Here is a 20,444-nt window from a genome sequence, read left to right on the forward strand (position 1 = left end):
ATGATAACGATTGACCGATTTATTCGATTAAATCAAATACACGGGGGATTTGCCGAGAGTCTTGCGCACGCTAGCGCGAATGACAATACACGCTGTAGGAGAGAGAGAGAGAAAAAACCGCGATCGCCGCGAACTAATCGCTCGCACGCAACAATTAATTTCTTCGCGCACGCTGCGCGGGATCGCACGCTATCAACAATAATGGGAAGGTGCACCTACCGCGAGATAGTTAAGGATACGGTGGCCAACCATATCCGAAGCACACGTCGCTAATTAGCTGCTCCGCTACTCGCCGCTCTCCGCTGTTATTGCTGTTGTTGTTGTTGCTGCTACGGCTGCTGCTGTTGCTGTTGTTGCTGTCGCTGCTACTGCTGTTGCTGTTGTTGCTGTCGCTGCTACTGCTGTTGCTGCTATTGCTGCTGTTGCTGCACCCAGCACACCGCACTACAGTTCTCGCCTCTAACCTCGCACCACCAAAAGAAAACGCGATAACGACTCGGAAAAGGGTTAGCTACGATGCAGGCGGACTGAGTGACACAGTCATACTGCCTGTTGAATGCTCCCCTCCCGGTCATTGCCCCTACGCGCCCTCTCTCTCTCGCGAACCTATCGCGGCTTCTCTCGTTCAGCCGCTTATTAACCTCGCGCGAGTCGAACGATTTTCGGTAATCGTTGCATATTTTAGGATGAAAAAGTCTTGCAATATATCGTTTTTGTTATTTTTTTGAAATGGTAGAATGCGCTTTTCGATCACTCAATTTTAATAATTTTATAGTTCTTTCTGTTTTTATATTTCCTTATTAAACAGTATAATGTCTAATAGCATTATAACCCTTCTTCTGGGTTGAAAATGCTCTAATAAATAAAAAAAAAAAAAAAAAAATAATGTCTAATAATAAATAACATTCGATATAATTAACTTTAATGATAGTTACGATGATTAATGTGGTCATTGTCAACTATCCACGAAATTTTTACCGTGTAAAATAATTATCTTTTTTATAGAAAAAATCGACTAATTACATTAGGACTGTGACTTGGGTTTGCCGAAAGCTTTAACACGGACGGTATAGGCATGCCTCGCCTCCTGTATACAGTCTCCATGAGGTGGAATAGGCATTAGGTCACTCACACCTAAGATAGATCGAGTGTCACAAGTCAAGTGACTTAAGGTGAGTTCAACTTTGTTGGAAAGAAGACACTGAAACGAAAGTATCAAACGTAAAGACGAATACACGTATACTCATACATGTTTAACGGAGCGGCGGTTACCTCTGCATCGTGGGAGTTTGTGCTTTAATAAATTGTTATTGTACTAGCTAACCTCCCTCGTTACAAAAGTAAAAAAAATACTTAACGATGAAAAATAATTTTTATAATTTATTTGAACAAATAAAAATATTATTTCGCACTTTTCAAATAAAAATTCAGTATGTCAATATAATGCACTAGTTCAGTATATAAACTATATTTAGCTCAATAATAATATCAATTTCTAGTTAAAATCACTTGATTCGCCTTTACTATCGCTGATATTATCATCGCTACTAGCACGCTCTACACGGTTTCTTACATACTTTTTGATGTAGTAGACTTTCTGAAGAATCCTTCGTCAGAATTGAGCTAGTGACTAAATTAAGGGGTCAAAAATTCATTTAAATGTGAAACAAGCTAACTCGAAAACTTCTCATTCAAAGAACTGTGTTCGTTATGGGAAGGGAATTTTTAAACTTACAAAAATTCATTAAAAAGCTGGTTATAAGCCCTTTAAAATGACCTGTTGCATGATCAAATTAATGCATTAAGGCTTGAAGTATTGCTATTGACATAAACCGATTTTTTCGAAAATCGCATGATTGCCTGATCTGGTTTAGGAATAGCAAAATAAGCTATAAGGTGAAAGATACTGCATTCGCTATCTATAACTTTCAGTGCAGAATAAAACTATTATAAAACATCGAAAATTTCATTATTATAGCAAAAATTGCTTGACAGATGCAAGTACGGTCTTAATATTATTAGTTATTACAAGGCTGCTGAGTGTCAGGTACATATGAGGGTGGTCCGATAAGTACTTAGCCTCACCGCCTGATGGCGCCACTCTCGCAAAAGAAATATTCCATCACGTAGTACAACCTTCTGCATGGTTACTGTCAAGATTTCAGCTGGATCGGAGTTGTAGTTTATTTTTGAGAGCGTGTGAAAGCAAGCGTGTCCGTTGATTTTTCAAAAATGGAAAAAGAGAAGTATCGGTCGGTGATTCGATTCTTGTTTTTGGAAGGGAAATCGCGCAGCGAAATCAAAAAGCGCTTGGATACTGTGTACGGTGACTCTTCTCCTTCGATGGCGACCGTCAAAAATTGGTTTAACGAGTTTCAACGTGGTCACACGTCGATTTTTGAAGAGCCACGTCCAGGTGCTCCGAAAACGGCTACCACGGAGGATAACTTGACAAAAACACACGATCTCGTATTGGCAGATCGACGATTGAAGGTGTGCGAGATAGCTAAGATCGTAGGCATCTCAAAAGACCGCGTGGGTCATGTCCTGCATGAAATTATGGGCATGAGGACGTTGTCGGCGCGATGGCTGCCGCATTTGCTCACTCTGGACAACAAGCGCAACCGTGAGACAACTTCAGAGCAATGTCTGACGCTGTTTAGGCACAATCCGAAGGAGTTTCTGCGTCGTTTCGTGACAGTCGACGAAACATGGATCCACTGGTATACACCAGAGATCAAGGAACAGTCGAAACAGTGGACTTTACCCGGCGAAAGTGCTCTGAAGAAGGCGAAGGATGGCCATCGTTTTCTGGGATTCACAAGGAGTGATTTACATCGACTACCTGGAGAGGGACAAAACGTTCACAGGGCTGTACTATGCCGAATTATTGGGACAATTCGACGTCGAATTGCAGAAAAATGGCCCCATTTGGTGAAGAAAAAAGGGCTCTTCCACCATGACAACACACCGGCTCACACCTCCGCCGTCGCCATGGCCAAATTGGTCAAATTAGGCTACGAACTGCTGCCCCATCCACCATATTCTGTAGATTCAGCCCCGTGCGACTTCTTTTTGTTTCCAAACTTGAAAAAGTCACTCGCCGGGCAGAAATTTGAGTCGAATGAGGAGGTAATCGCTGCCACGGAAGCCTACTTTTCAGACCTCGAGGAAACGTATTTTTCAGACGGGTTAAAGAAGTTGGAGCATCGCTGGACCAAGTGTATCGAACTAAAAGGAGACTGTTAAAAAACAAAACGCCAGTTTTCCAAAATTTTCGTTTTTCTTTTGTAGGCTAAGTACTTATCGGACCGCCCTCGTATGTTGTTAATGATTAACTCTTTTTTAATTGTAAAAAAATTGTAACTTTATTTCAACATAAATGCATTGGCAAATATTTTTATATACATTATATGTTTTCATAATTATTCATAGCAAGATCCTATAATATGTATATATCTTCATGATTACTCTTTGTGTACATCGGAAATTTAAAAACTTTTTCTAGCTACCTTTTTTCTGTAATCTGTACAGTTTTCAGATAAAAATGTCCATAGTAATGGGTTAACATATTTGGAATTTTTTAAAGTTGTATCTTCTCTCTAATTCAGCTATTACTTGTTGCAATCTTTCTCCGTGATGATTGCTCACTGCTCCAAGAATTCCGAGGAAGAAATCTAAATGTGTATAATCATGTGAATTTTCAAACATGTTAACCTTCATTTCTTGGAAATTTCGAATCATATTATTTACTAGTATTGCATTATCATCTGATTTTTTATTTCCTAAGAAATTATTAATAACACTTTTTCTTGACTTCCATGTCTTCTACGTACGTACATCTGCAAGCTCTTTTTCGAAATAGAATTATTGAAATGTTTTTGTTGAAATAACGTGAAAACTTATTTTTAATTTACACAAATCGTTATGAAAATAACATTATTCGCAGTTAGTACGTTCACTTAACCCTTTAACGTCACAATTGCACTTTTGGAGAGCACTAACTTTAATTGAATCTAAAACTATGAAAGCGATAGAATTTTTTGATAAAAATATGTACCCTACTATTTTCGAGTGTACTCTTTCAGATGCCGTTGACAACATTTTCAAATTTTCCGATTTTCCAAGAAAATTTTCAAATTAAAGTGAAAAAAACGCAATTTTTTTCGGCAATATTTTTTTGTATTCTAATTTTCGACTCAATTTTGACATGTTAGTGGGGCGAAAACCTTCATAGATCGTGATCTTTTTATCTAATCTTTCAAATGATACCAATAGATTTTGGAAATTGAACATGAAAATTTCCAAAATGGCGACTCAATCCCGGAAATATTTCAAAAAGTTCAGAAATTTTTTACACAATAATAACGGACTTTAGGAAAAAATATTATTGAACAAAAAGTTCTTAGAATTGGTCAACAAATAAGATAGAATTTTTTCAAAATTTTTTTACAACTTTTGAAAATTTTTGAAAATTTTGAAAATTTGATAAATTTTTAAAGTTGTCAAAAATTTCTGAAAAAATTCTATAATATTCTTTAATCAGTTCTAAAAACTTTTTGTTCAGTAACATTTTTTCCTAAAGTTCATCATTATTATGTAAAAAATTCTTGAATTCTTTAAATCCAGTAAAACTTTGGAAATTACAAAAAATCCGTTTTTTTTTTGCCAAATACTTGTAATGTTGTTATTTTTTATGACGCAAATCAATAGTATGTAGTGTTATTTATCACATTTCATGAGTTTTTTTATAAATAAATAAACATTTATTGCCGTACATTCCGAAAAATGTGATTTTTTCACTAATTTTTCGTATTTTTGTCCTGAATTTTGCATTCAAACGACTCGAGATGTATTTTGATATACACTTACGTTATATTTGTATGTGTTCTTATTTTTACATTATATAAAGCATATTGGGTATGATATTTAACTCACTGTATCTTTTATATAAATATTTAGTGTTGAAATGAAATCTGAAAATTTTCTTATATGGGTATTTTTACTCTAAAATTTATTTGGTGAATCTGGAAGTATGATAATGGTATTTTTCCTCGAGTTATTTCTTAGAGTTTGTACGATAATATATTTGGTGATAATATAATTAATTGTTAAAAGTTATATTACTTACATATTATTCTTAAATTTTCTAATAATTTTTTTATATCCCTGATTGTAAGTTCCTTTATTTTCATAAATAAAATTTTGCTGCATATTTCATATTTCTGTTTTTATTCTAATCTAATATAGTTCATTCAGAATTTTTACAATAACCTTGTATTTTATCTTTATATTCGTTTTGTAATATTGATTATGAGCAAAAGAAAGAGTGGTGACAACTTGGTGACTCCATTGAGAAAAAGTTCAAGAACGAGAAAAAAAATCACTTGGACAAGAATGTTGAATTATTTGAAAATGATGATTACATCGAGGCTGTACTTATACCTGATCCAGATGATTCGGGTTCTGACGATTCAGGTAATGAAGATAATAATGATGATGTTGAAATTGAAAGTAACGATGACGATGAAAATGAAGATGATGAAGATGAAAGTGACCTAACTAATTCTTTACAATTAACTTCATTTCGTACTGTATTAGATGGTTATGATTCGAAACAAAAAAAGCTAGAACCAGATCATAAATATGATTGGATGATTGGAGAATGTACATATAATGATATTATGACGAATGATATCTTACTTACAAGTAACACTACCCAAGTGCCACTCACCAATTTCAACCAAACTTAGCACATCGTTAGAACACTGAAAAATATTGAACCCGTGTTTTTTTTATTTTTGCGGAATCCACTTTTTAGGGGTAGAAACCACCCCTACCAACCCGTATGCGGGATAACCCACCTTACCCTGGGTAGAGCGAGTTCAATCAACTGTTTTCAATAAAAAACTTAGGATTTTAACTCCAGACAGGTTAATCCACCTTAACCTTGATACACCACATCCCCACAAACCCTCACAACCCCTATAAACCACCTCCAACAACCCCTAAGCGGGCTTACCCACCTAACCCTGGGTAGAGCGAGTTCAATCGACTGTTTTTTGAAAGAATTTAACATCTCAACCAAATATTTTCTGCCAATTTCCAAGCAGGTTAACCTATCTAATCCTACATTTAGCATTACCCAGGAACAACGACGAGGACGTAGTAGCTTATTGTTCCCTTTGGGGTGCGAGATTAACGTGAGTCCCCTCGCCTCTCACGATCGGGGTGCTAGATTAACATGAGTCCCCTCGCCTCTCACGAATGATAGATTTCCATGAATTCCCTAGCTTTTCACGTATTTCTTGCAATAATGAGGACGATTCTCGTCAGTGATAGAGAAAAAATGCTGTATGCACAGAGGATTAGTACACCAGGCGCATTTTATTATTGCAATAGTATTACATACTTTACAGTAAGCGTCAACATTTTTAAAACAAAACTCAACAGGAGTTTGAACCTTTTCTGGTTTTTCTGTAATGTACCCACTTTTCCACCATGCATACTTAAACATATTTACAAACCGCGCTGATGAAAATTGGTTGTGGATTAACGATTGAATTTTAAGGATATTATTTCTTAAATGTAAGTTTATGTCATATATATTTAAAAGAACTAGATCTGAAAAGTGTTTTAAGAAGTTTTTCCATGGTCTGAATCCATACACGTCTAGTGGTTGTGAAAATCCTGTGGCTCCTGCTGGTATCGTACACACTTTTACTTTTTTAGTCCCTTTGTTAGAATTAGTGAATACTTTTTCTTTCTGTCCAGTCCATGAATCTAGGCACAGCGTACTTTCGTTTCCTGCAATACGTAAAAAAATATCTTCAAACCATTTGATAGTTAAATTTGATGTTGATTTTCCTGAATTCGAAGCATATGCAACAATATTTTCAGCTTTATATATTATTTTTTCTATCATTGGACCAAATTGGCCGTCTTTTTCTTGCAAAATTATTAGTAAAGGTGATTTTAGAGTACCATCGGCAGAAATGATTGGCTGTATTGTATAGCTATGAGTCAATGAATTCAGAGATTGAGCAAGACATTCAATTTTCAAAGCACCTGTAATAGCGAGTGTACGACCAGCGTGGGATTCAAGATTGAATCCTGACTGATCCGAATTATAAACGTTGCTTGGTCCTATTCGAGAAATTTCTAATTTGACTTGTTCAATAAAACTTGATGTTGTTTGTAATAATTCTGCTTTATTTGATATTTGCGCTTGAGTAACAAATTTATTTAATTTTCTCGAAACTATACCATTCTTTTTTTTTAAATTATGAATCCATTTAACCGAACCTGTAAATAATTTAGCGGATAATCCTATTTCTTCTCTAGCTTCCAAAGCCCATCTTTTCAAATCTATATCATGAATAGGAAGACATTGATCTGTTGTTCTTTGAAAATGTTGAAAAACCATATTAGAAATAAACTGTAACTTCTCTATTCTTTCGCCATTATTACTTATTTGTTGTTCCCATCTGTACAATTGTTTTAAATCTTTCACTTTCCTGTATTTGCTCTGAAGACTGCCTAAACTTCTCCACGCCTTGGTTGACGAACGCCAAAAGTTAACAGCAATCATTTTGTACTCTATATCAATATTTTCAGTAACTTCATTCTCTTCTTCAAATGTCTCATCAGATTCATCTTCCACTTCGTCATTTCCGATCATTGAAGCCTCATCAGCAATTACACTATTTTCATTTAAACATAAGGTATCATAAGTCTCTAAAAATACATCATTATCAATAGCATCTTTTATAATATCAACTATATTTACTGCAAAAGTGGTTTCTTCATAAGTAATTTTTGACTCTATGTTGTACATTGGATGTTGAAAAGCAAAGATTAATAGTTTCAAGATATTTTTTGGATTCATAGTAATCCTTATTAACAGCTAAAAACTTACTCAAAATTTTTTAAATAAATTAAAACTAGATAAGCTTCAATTGTCTATACGATTAGTAAATTAAAAAAACAATAGGTGTAAATAATTTCATAAACGCTTACATACTATCACAAAATTAATGAATAGAATACAAATTTAAAAAAAAAATTTTAATATTTCCGTATATATTACATCGTTTAAAAGAAAACAAATTATAGAGCACACTAAAGCAAAATATTATTTTAGACACTGTTAGTTTTCTATGTAATGCGTCACTTTCATATTACTTACAAAGACTAATGTTACATATTACTCCGACAACGAAATCTTAAGTTATTCAAGAACGCTAATTATAATACTGATTTCTCTGCTGACAAAATTATAAAAAATATAAATTTCATAATAATTGGCAAATCATTAAATAATCTTTCTTTATGATTCAACGGTTACAAGGAAATCAAAAATATTTAGCCTTATATGACAACTCTTACAAACGAACTCAATATGTGAACAAAAATCTATTACGTTCTCGTCGTTGTCCTGGATAAAACTAACAATAGCTTGAAAAAGATGGGTTTTGAGGATTGCATATAGCTTTGGGAGATAAAGTAATTATAAGATGATGGTGCAAGCAGATTAAGCTATTTAGAGCCAACGAACTCATTTTCTAATATAAAAATAATTGATTAAACTTACTCCACCTAGAGTTAAGTGGGTTAGCCTGCTTAGGGGTTCGTAGAGATGGTTTATTACGGTTGTGAGGGTTTGTTGAGGTAAAGTATATCAGGGTTAAGATGGATTCGTTTATTTATGGTTAAGATCTTAAATTCTTTCAAAAAACAGTCGATTAAACTCGCTCTACCCAGGGTTAGGTGGGTTAGCCTGCTTAGTGGTTCGTAGGGGTGGTTTATAAGGGGTTGTAAGGGCTTATGGGGATGAGGTATCTCAATGTTACGGTGGGTTAACCTCTCCAAGGTTGAGATCTTAAGTTTTTTATAGAAAGCAGTCAATTAAACTCGCTCTACCCAGGGTAAGGTGGGTTATTCCGCATAGGGGTTGGTAGGGGTGGTTTCTATCCCTAAAAAGTGGATTCCGCAAAAATAAAAAAACACGGGTTCAATATTTTTTAGTGTTCTAACGATATGCTAAGTTTGGTTGAAATCGGTGAGTGGCACTTGGGTAGTGTTACTTGTTAGTGACATGCAAAAGAAGCATATATTATCTCTTTCTCTTATTGAATTATTTGAAGATTATTTTTCCATCTCTTTGAAGCAGTATATAATTGATGCTATTGTACAGCATGGTTACAATTTATCAGCAGATAGATTAGATGTTTTTTTAGGAATTGTCATTTTTACAAGTTTCAACGGGCGCAATTCTCAGCGAGATTATTGGTCCACTGATACACTTCTTCGATCAGATGTTATTTGTGATGCAATGGGGCGGAGGGAATTAGAAAGCATAAAAAAACATGTAAAGACTTCGAAACCTGGCGATGAGAATAGCAATGATAGAATATGGAAAGTTAGAAACGTTTTAGATATATTTAATAATAACTTGAAAAAGTACGGTTATTTTTCTACGGCTTTGAATATCGATGAAATGATGATTAAATTTTATGGTCGAAGTTTACTGAAACAGTTTATAAAAACAAAACCAATCAGATTTGGAATCAAAATGTGGGTATTGTGCAGTTCGGATGGTTTTTTATTTCACTGCGATATTTACTGTGGTAGAAATGCACATAACAGCTTTTTACCAAATTGTTCACAGGGTAGTCGTGTAGTGATACAAATGCTTCAGGATCTATTACAGCGAAGTTCGCTTAGAAGATTATTAAAATATCATGTTTATTTTGATAATTTATTCTGCAGACTTGTTAGTTCATTTGAAGAGATTAGATATCAAAGCAACGGGAACAGTTCGTAAAGATCGTATAACTGAGGCTAATAACATTGATAAGAATGCTGCTAGAGGAACATTTGCAGTAAAACATGATAAGGTGAGTGGAGTAAATTTTATTACCGTAGTCGATTCTAAACAAGTATCTATTCTTTCTACAGCAGCTGGTGTTACGCCCCTTGCTTCTGTTAACAGGTACAGCAAAGAAGAGAAAAAAAAAAGCATCTGTAGGATTCCCATGTGCATTCAAATGATATAATAAATTCATAGGTGGGGTAGATACACATGATCAACGGGCCAGTGCCGTGATTCCAATAATACGTTCCAAAAAATGGACTTGGCCTATCTTGGTACGGTTCATACAAATGTCTATTGCTTGTGCAACTGTTATGCATAATAGAGTAAATGAAGGTAAACCGAAGAAAAGTACAAAAGACATTGCAATGTTATTGCAAAAGAGTATTTAGCTAAGTCTCATCAAACTCCAAAACAATTACATCAATTTACAGATCATAAAAATTTACAATATTGTCACGGCTGCGAGATAAGATCAAGAAAGTTTTGCATTGACTGTCAGGCATACTTTTGTAAGAACGGTTTACAGAAAACATACTAAATTCACAAACATAAATCTAAATAAAAAAAATGATTATAAAAAACAAAAAAAGAAGAAAAAAAAGAAGATTCTTTGAAAACATCTACCTCCACGCGGTAAGAATCGGGCAACATCATAAAATTAATCGATGGCTAAAGATGTTTCATATATATTATAACGAGCGACCAGACCCTCCTTATGTCTCTCTCTCCCCACACATAATTATAATTATTTTTATATAAATATATTTGTCACATAATTATCTCACTTGTATGGCAGCCAAAGGTAAGTCAGAGAGAGCGCTAATAGAGAGCGAGCTAGAGAGACAAAATTCGGGAGGCCGGCGCGACGCGCGCGAGTAGGAGAGTGGGGCAGGAAAAAGCCCCGCGATAAGGACTCTCTCTTGTACCGGCGACTTCGAAGCACGTGGACGTGTGACGAGCAGATATACGCGCTTGCGACCTTTTGTGATCAGCGACTATTTTCCACGGTGTTTCTGGCGAGTACGCGATTGCCCACTCGGTGCGAGGTTTGGTGCCGAGATTGCTCAGTATTTTGGCGAGCTAATTCTAGCGACTACGCGTGCGAGCCTTCAAAGCCGCCCGCCTTTTGACCGCATTCGAGTGCGTACTGCGCGTCCTCGCAGATCACGTGCGAGGCCGAGAACACCGTCTCCAGGGCTGACTCCGAGACGTCATTGTAAGTACCAACTCGAATACGTGTCTCTCTCGCTAGCTTTTCGCCGCTCTCTCTCCCGCTTACGCTGTGTACTAACTTTGTACTATTCTCTGTAGTAAACTCAATGCTGCTCGTATATCTGTTTTCTTTCTTTGCGCTTCCTTTTTACCTATCGTAAACAATCCCGTTCCGTCCGGCTTTCGCACCTGAATTTCGTGATCGCTCCAATGCGCCCATAGGACTACACGACGCTCTCCGCGGGCCAAGGTAACGGACGCTGCACCACGACGTTCCTGTTGCTGCTGGGTTAGGCTTTGCACAGCCTATTACGAGGCCCACACCGAGCTGTTTCTGATCCCCTCATAATTTATATAACGAGTGACCCGCGCTGGGTCAAAACCCCGTTATATTATGGCGCCCAACAAAACATGGGTTTAATAGCTTTGCGAAAATTCCGAAATTCGAATTATAATAGTAGCGAAAGCGCGTGTTCGTGGAATCCACCGAGGAATGCGACGCGCGCGACGAGAGGAGAATTGTTTACGGTAGAAGCTAGCCGTAGCGCACAACCAAAACAAGGTGCTCGGTTTTCAGCACCTTAAAATTTTATCATAGCGTGCGAGCGAGAGTCGTAATTCTTCGTATTTAGAAACATAAGTGTACAAGCGTAACAACATTTATTTTCCGCTATGCGTGCTGGCAACAATCGGGCGTATTCGCTTAAAAATTGTTACGCGACCTACAATTAAAATCCACTATTTCTGAATATTCCAAAACTATTGTTTTTCGTTATCAGTTTTATAAAAATTAAAAATGTCCGAAAAAGATATAACTGACTTAACAATTATAAAAGAAAAAATCGACAATTACATCAAAGAATGGATTAAGAGTTTGACAAGCGATAGAATAGATAACGTTTTGGAAAATCTTGAACTCGTGGTAGACGGCACAATGTACGAACGCGCGAACCGCTTATATAGACGACTGCAAGGTGACTATAAAGAAAAAGACTTCATACAAACCATAGACGCGTGGGACCACGAACCGATAACGCGGCGCAATAACCTTTGTCTCACTTTTATAAAATCAGACGCGTTACCGCGAGAATTGCGTGAAGACCTCGTTAACGCCGTTAATCAAGACATAAAAGAAGATATGATAAATATCCAAGAAATAGAAGAAACGAATAACGGCGACATGTCACTCACAACAACAGCTAATACACACGAGACACTCATGCGAGACGCGGTACGCACATATACACCGATGTTCGCAGTAATTACGAGCGTCCACGTGCCGATATCGCAGTCAACACCGCCATGCACAGTATCAGCAGCAAACGTAGGCTCAAGTGAACAACGTCATGCCAACACGAACACAACATGTGCGCACGAGGCATCGATACCTACAATAGGCACCCCAAGTACGATAAATTATCGTGAAGACCTCATATGGGTTAATCTGCCTTGCGGTGAACCTAAATAAATGCCACGTTTAGCAGCCGAGGAGCTAAAACGAGCAGTGATAGCGGAACGTACACAGGCTCAACAAATTCGCGATCTTCAAAACTGTTTAGAAGCTATGTCGAATGAACACGACAAGCTGATAAGACAAAATGAAGATCTGAAGACCACGAACAATAACCTCCTCGCCAGACTACAAGCAGCTGAAGTAACAGTTCAACAACAAGCTCAAAACGAGCGCACACGGTTTAGCGCGACGCGCCCAGATAAAGCTGTCAACTTTCGCGATACATACAGTCTCATCGACCCAGACTTCGACCTGACTGTAGCCAGTCCGAATCTAAATCCCCATGCACGAATCTTCTGCTCGACAACGAAGCAGCAGACAACACAATACGCGACAGAGCCAACAGTATATTCAGCCGCACCAGTGAGACCGACCGACAGGATGCAAGCGGCCACGCGATTAACGGAAGCGGAGTTTTCCAACGCGATCCCTCACATCCCCGATCCACAATTAGCGATCGAACCCACTTCTCGCAACCTCCCGCTCGATGAGTTCAACCAGGAACTTAGGGAAAACCATCAGGGAATGGAAGATTTCCTTTGCGGGAGACGGCAACATCAGCATCGAGGAATTTTTGGAGCGTGTTGAGGAAAACTGCTGCCTAGACCGAATAGCAGAAGACGAGCTTTTAGACTCGTTGTCCACCCTGTTTCGCGGATCTGCGCTCCGATGGTACCGCTTGCTACGGCCCACATGGTCGTCGTATGAATATTTCAGGGATGCCGCGCTATCCGCCTATAGCAAATCCAGGAAGTACAACCGCAACCTATTGGTTGAAGCGCACCTGCGGACACAGGGCCCCGACGAACCGGTCCGCGATTACCTTGCCGCGCTGAATATTATTTTAAGCCGCTTCGAAAGACCGTGGAGCGTCGCAGACCAGATCAACTTGGCAATCGATAATATGTTGCCCAAACTGAAGAAAGAGTTGAAAAAGACTCAGAACTACTTCGCGTCGTTACCGTAGTTGTTAGCTAAAGCAATGGAAGTCGAGATCGCGGAGTCCGACGAACACTGGAAAGCCCCCCCCCCTCCGCGGAACAGAGCATGCTGCCCGACGCGGCATACCAGCCTAGGGTCAAAGCGAGCATCGCGTCTGTTGTAGAAAAGTCTTCTTTCTCTGAGGCCGACTTCGAAAAATCTTTCCAAAAGTTTTTCGATAAAAAGTGTCAGCAACTTGCGACGGCTAAGAAAGGGTTTCCCGTCCCCCTTAAGGACACAGTACAGGAATCGACCACCGTCGGCTCTCCGAAAGATGGCAAACCCCCGGCCTACCCGCGTCAACGCGAGGGAAGACGGAGCGGGGCAAGCGGCCGTGGCCGCTTGGCAAGAAACGGTCGGGCCCAAGTCATCACTCCCAAGTCGGACAAAAACAAGAGCAAGCCTCCCGGCCGCGATGCTGAGAGATTACTCTGTTGGGACTGCAGCTGGCCTGGGTACACCAAAGCCACCTGCCCCGATTGCTCAAAAATCGAGGCACCAAAAAACGTGGAGAGGAACGCGTAGATGGGGTCCCTACCGTTCCGATGGTGACCCGGACCTTCGCTACAGATGCCTCCGTGGGAGAAGCGTCAACGCGTTCCGATAGTTTTGCGACGAGCGCGCTGGTAGAGAAGTACCCCAGATGATGGCTGACGCTTAGCATCGGTCCATTTACTTGCACGGCTCTGTACGACACTGGAGCCTCGCGCACCGTTCTGAGCCCCATTGCCCTTCAGATTGCTGCCGCGATGAACAAGCGCGTCAACATGTATGTCGGGCCCGGCGCGAAAGCAGTCGATGGTCATTATGTCCCTATCATCGCTAATGTACAGTTACCCTTTACGATAGGTGGTGTTACCCACTCGATCGACGTACTCATCTTGAGCGAGGCTGATGCTGATTGCACCTTCGGAAGTGACTTCGTTCGAGCCTTTTCCGCGTGTTTGGATCCCGAGACCAACTCGATAAGGATTAAAGGTTGCGATCAGGAAGTCCCGACCATTGTCTCCTCACTTCGTGCGGAGGAGGCGATGTCGCTGGCGACCTTGGGTATCGAAGAGATCTCGAAGGAGCAGCGACAAGAAATCTATCGAGTGATGGATGACCTCGTGCCCGAACCTTCCTGCGAGCAGCTCGGCTGTACCGGATGGATCGAGCACGACATCGACATTGGCAGCGCGCGCCCAATTAAACTGAAATACTATCCGGTGTCGCATAAGATTGAGGAGGAAATGCACGTGCAAGTGCACAAAATGCTGCAGATGGGAATTATTCGTAAGTCCCGCAGCGAGTGGTCTAGTCCGGTGGTGATGATTCGGAAACCCGACGGCGAATACCGATTTTGTGTGGACTACCGGAAGGTGAATAGCGTTACTCGCGTGAGCGCATATCCGCTACCCTTTATGGACGCGATACTGCGAAAGCTCCAGCACGCCAAATTCGTGAGCGCAATTGACCTCGCGAGCGGATTTTGGCAGGTCCCTCTTTCGGAGTGGGCCATCCCAATAACTGCTTTCACCGTCCCAGGACTCGGGCTATTCGAATTTGTTCGGATGCCCTTCGGATTGGCTGGTGCCCCGGCAACATTTCAGATGTTGGCCGACAGGCTCATCTCACCCGAGATGGAGCCTTATGCCTTCGCGTACCTTGACGACGTGATCATCGCTACTGAAACGTTCTCAGAGCATGTCCGGTGGCTCACGCATATTCTAAAAAGAATACGTGATGCTAGCCTTACGATCAATCGCAAGAAGTCTAAGATTTGCATGACCGAGGTGCGTTATCTCGGCGTGTTGGTAAATCGCGATGGTACACGCCCCGATCTAGAACGAGTCGCACCGATACTCGAGTACCCAGCCCCGAAAAATCTTCATGCTTTGCGCAGATTCTTGGGCATGGCCTCGTGGTATCGAAAATTTCTGAACGATTACGCCACGATTTGTGAGCCGCTTAACGCGCTCACCCGCAAGGACGCCAAATTTGAATGGCAGGAGGCGCAACGGCAAGCTTTCGAGCAAGTCAAAGCCCTTTTGGCAACGGCCCCTGTCCTAGCTAGGCCCGATTTCACTGCGCCGTTCATCATCGAATGTGACGCGAGCGATACTGGCCTTAGAAGCGTTCTGCTGCAGCGTATCGACGGCGAAAATCGAGTTCTGTGCTTCGCGAGCCGCGTCCTGACGACTTGCGAATGCCGCTTGTCGGTTACCGAGCGTGAGTGCCTCGCTGTCGTCTGGTCGACCGAAAAGTTCCGACCCTACGTGGAGGGGTATCACTTTACAGTTGTGACCGACCACCAGAGCCTTAAATGGCTCACTAATCTGAAACACCCAAATGGTAAACTCGGTCGTTGGTCCCTTGCGTTGCAATCGTATGATTTCGATATTATACATCGCAGAGGTAAGGACAACGTCGTGCCTGACGCGCTTTCACGCATGTTTGAGGCCGACGAAGACGAGCTCGCGGCTACCGCTTCGTTGACACTCGACGAAAGCATAAACGACCCGTGGTACCGCAAGAGGATGCAGGAGGTCCTCGAGCGGCCCACGGATAACCCCTATTGGAAGGTTTTAGGTGATCGTTTATATATTTACAAGCCTGATCCCATCGTCGACGACCTCTTCGGAACCGATGACGACGCTTGGAAGCTTGTTATCCCAAAGGAAGACCGGGCACGAGTCTTATCCGAATGCCACGAGGAGCCGACGGCAGGGCATCTTGGCCGCTACAAAACCCACAAGCGCGCGAGCCTCCGCTATTATTGGCCGAAAATCCATCACGACGTAGGATATTACGTTAAGAATTGTCCAATCTGCCAGCAAGTCAAAGCCTTACAATTCATACCAGCAGGATTGATGGGACGACACCTCGTCACGCGACCGAGGGAAATTGTGTCCGGCGATACCACGGGCCCTTTCCCGCGATCCGCGCAGGGCTACGAGCACTTGCTTGTCTTTCTCGATCTCTTCACTCGCTGGATCAAATGTGTCCCTCTCCGTAAGATTACTGGGAAAATCATCCGATGCTAACTAAAAGAACGTGTGTTTCTGCGTTTCGAGATCCCTAAAAAGTTCTTGTCTGACAACGGTACTCCGTTCAAGAATAAAGTTGTCGACGACTTTTTAGGCTCGTTCGGCGTGATACACGCGACATGCGCCCCGTACTCGCCTAAGAGCAACCCGACCGAACGCGTAAATCGCATAATCAAAACCATGATTCGAGCGTTTATCGAGGAAAAGCACTCGACGTGGGGCGCGCATATAGCAGAGTTCGCGTTTGCCTACAACACGGCAATACACGAAGCGGTGCGCACGAGCCCCGCTTTTCTAAATTACGGACGTCATCCCGAGCTGCCAAACTCGAAGAAACGAGAGGAAGAACGCGCCGTGGCTCGGAACCTCGAGACGGCCGCGGTCACCGACTGGCACGCTCGAATTAACAAGCTTGACGACTTCCGAGCCGTTGCACTGCAACACTCGCGGGAAGCCCAAGATAGACAGAAGATGTACTATAACGCTAAGCATCGCTAACGTCAAGTATAACGTCGGTGATAGAGTCTGGGCAAAGAATCGTGTGCTGTCCTCTACCGCTAACCAGACGACCGCGAAACTCAGCCCGAAATACGCGGGCCCGTTCATCATTACCGCACGCCTCGGTCCCAACTCATACCAACTCCAGAACGAAGAAGATTGTGACGTTGGTAAAGTCGCCGTTTGCGACTTGTGACCGTGTTTTGACAAAGCCCAGTGCCCCGATGATGCAGCAGACAGTTCTCTCCTTGAAGGAAACAAAAATAACGAGACGATGTCGTTGAAGGAAATTTTCTCGCCCGATCGCACGCAGGAAAGCGACGAGCGCGATGCCTCGAACGACGACGTTTCGGTCGCAAAAGTTATAGGGCCAGAGGCCCCAACAAGCCCACGACAGGACTTCGCGCGAGGCGAAATACCGACCGCTCCAAGGAGAAGAGGTCGCCCTCGCAAGCAGAAAATGCATGCTCCCGTCGACGTATCCCCTCGGCGCTTGCGTTCCCGGAACTAGTACCTTACTACCCTGCTTGTTTCCTCATTCTCTTTCCGCTCATCTCGCCTTCTACGACAGTAAAACTCTGCTACCGCTTCAAGCTTCCTGCTTCCCTAGTAGGCGCTATCGCTTGATGCAGCTAATTGAGTTCGTTTTTCTTGCCTAACATTACGTATACTTCGCCCTATAGAGGATGCTGATCAACGCCGAAATAGCCCCCCTCGCCAAGTGGATGGAAGAGGTGCTGCATGAAGCACTCACGTCGGCCGTGGCTAGTGCTTCGCGCCGAAACGCTGCGCCGTCGATGCGCAGGGACGCTTCCCCAGCTCCAGCCCTTGCCTACTCCAACGCGGTAGGGGATGACCCAACCAGCGAGACGCGGGCCTCGTCAGACGAAGACAATGGCGCAAGCTCCGCGGAGACTACCATGGACTTCCCCCAGAGGACGTTACGCAAGCCGAGACAGCCAGAGGACAATGCGGGCCGTAAAGGCGAGGGTTCGCCGGACCGCAGTCCGAAGCGCACCAACGCGTCTCCCTGTTCCGCCCTGGCGGCCGCCGAGCGCTTGGAGGCCAGCCTGCGGCAGCGCGGCTATGGCGACTCCAGCCCTATCACCGAGAAATGCGACGTCACCACAAGCCTCAAGGCCAAGATAGGCCCGGCCCTTGCGACGAAAGAGCCACCTACCCTTGAGGATGAGTGGAAGGTCCTCCAGGCCCATTTTACCGCATGCAAAAAGGTGCGGCTAGCCGCTGAAAAGGAGGAGGAGAAGGCTTACCGAGACGGACTCGCCTTCATCGACCGCCATGGGTCCCACGGTCGCGCTATCGCAGGAACCTACGCTACCAAGCTGCAGGAGGCCATAGAGCTTAAGGCCTACACCCAGGAGATGATCTCCGAATGGCGGAGGGAACGCGAGGCTCGCAAACAACGCGAGGAGACGCGACAACGCCTACAAGAGGAGCAACGTCGAGCCCAAGAGCACCTCGAAACAGTGAAACGACAGCTAGCGGCCTTGGGGGACCCGCCGACGTCCCACTCCCGTCGAGCGTCCGGCAAGGCCATCCTAAATGACCGGACGCGTCGCACGCCAGGCTTCTTTGCCCTGCAAGGAGCCGCAGGAGAGGAACCATGTAATCGCTGGGCCGGCCCCCGTCCCGACCTCTTCGGCAAGCGGGCTTGCTCCACTTGTTGCCTCACGGGAGTACCTCGAACCTCCGACTGCCCGAATTGGTCGAGTCACGAACTTTGGAGGAGCGGTGGACAGCGGCTGTATTCCTATAGCTCGGTCGAAACGCGTCAACGCAGGGAAGCCTTCCTCCGAGATAAGGAAGAGCCGTAGGCCGCTCCCGCGGTCGGCGGTAACAGACAAGGTGTGACCAGGCACTAGGTCTGAACCTAGGTACTACGACCACCCTCGCGATCTCGCCCTCGAAGTTCCACCCCCCCCCCCCAAGAATTAGGCATTAACGCCCACGTTTTTTTTTCTTTTTCTTTTCTCGTTTTCTTTTATCACGCGTTACCTTATTAGATTTGCGATCCGCGCGAGTAGAGAGAGTCGCGGTAAGCTACATTCCACCCAGAGCTTCTAGTGTATAAAATGTCGAAAAAAAAAAAATAAATAAAACATATTTTTTTTTACCACTATGATGTCTTGAATTTTCTTTATTAATTAATTCTCCTTACTTGGTGGAGAGAGACAGGTTTTTCAACCTGGTACGCCCTGCTACCCAGCTCTGGGGAAGGGGCATATAACGAGCGGCCAGACCCTCGTTATGTCTCTCTCTCCCCACACATAATTATAATTATTTTTATATAAATATATTTGTCACATAATTATCTCACTTGTATGGCAGCCAAAGGTAAGTCAGAGAGAGCGCTAATAGAGGGCGAGTAGGAGAGTGGGGCAGGAAAAAGCCCCGCGATAAGGACTCTCTCTTGTACCGGCGACTTCGAAGCACGTGGACGTGTGACGAGCAGATATACGCGCTTGCGACCTTTTGTGATCAGCGACTATTTTCCGCGGTGTTTCTGGCGAGTACGCGAGTACCTACTCGGTGCGAGGTTTGGTGCCGAGATTGCTCAGTGTTTTGGCGAGCCAATTCTAGCGACTACGCGTGCGAGCCTTCAAAGCCGCCCGCCTTTTGACCGCATTCGAGTGCGTACTGCGCGTCCTCGCAGACCACGTGCGAGGCCGAGAACACCATAAGGTGGATTAACCTGTCTGGAGTTAAAATCCTAAGTTTTTTATTGAAAATAGTTGATTGAACTCGTTCTACCCAGGGTAAGGTGGGTTATCCCGCATACGGGTTGGTAGGGGTGGTTTCTAACCCTAAAAAGTGGATTCCGCAAAAATAAAAAAACACGGGTTCAATATTTTTCAGTGTTCTAACGATGTGCTAAGTTTGGTTGAAATTGGTGAGTGGCACTTGGGTAGTATTACTTGTAAGTAAGATATCATTCGTCATAATATCATTATATGTACATTCTCCAGTCATCCAATCATATTTATGATCTGGTTCTAGCTTTTTTTGTTTCGAATCATAACCATCTAATACAGTACGAAATGAAGTTAATTGTAAAGAATTAGTTAGGTCCCTTTCATCTTCGTCATCTTCATTTTCATCGTCATCGTTACTTTCAGTTTCAACATCATCATTATTATCTTCATTACCTGAATCGTCAGAACCCGAATCATCTGGATCAGGTATAAGTACAGCCTCGATGTAATCATCATTTTCAAATAATTCAACATTCTTGTCCAAGTGATTTTTTTTTCTCGTTCTTGAACTTTTTCTCAATGGAGTCACCAAGTTGTCACCACTCTTTCTTTTGCTCATA

General features: G+C 42.6%; 1 protein-coding gene across 3 annotated transcripts in view; it reads right to left on the reverse strand.

The window, feature by feature from the left end:
* The window catches only part of LOC131672697 (cyclin-dependent kinase 14), a 571,347-nt gene that overhangs the window by 197,003 nt on the left and 353,900 nt on the right, over positions 1 to 20,444 (reverse strand). The window lies entirely within an intron of this gene.

This window comes from Phymastichus coffea, unplaced genomic scaffold (genome assembly GCF_024137745.1).
Source record: "Phymastichus coffea isolate CEN01 unplaced genomic scaffold, Cenicafe_Pcof_1.1 PCOF00012, whole genome shotgun sequence".
Taxonomy (NCBI): Eukaryota; Metazoa; Arthropoda; class Insecta; order Hymenoptera; family Eulophidae; genus Phymastichus; species Phymastichus coffea.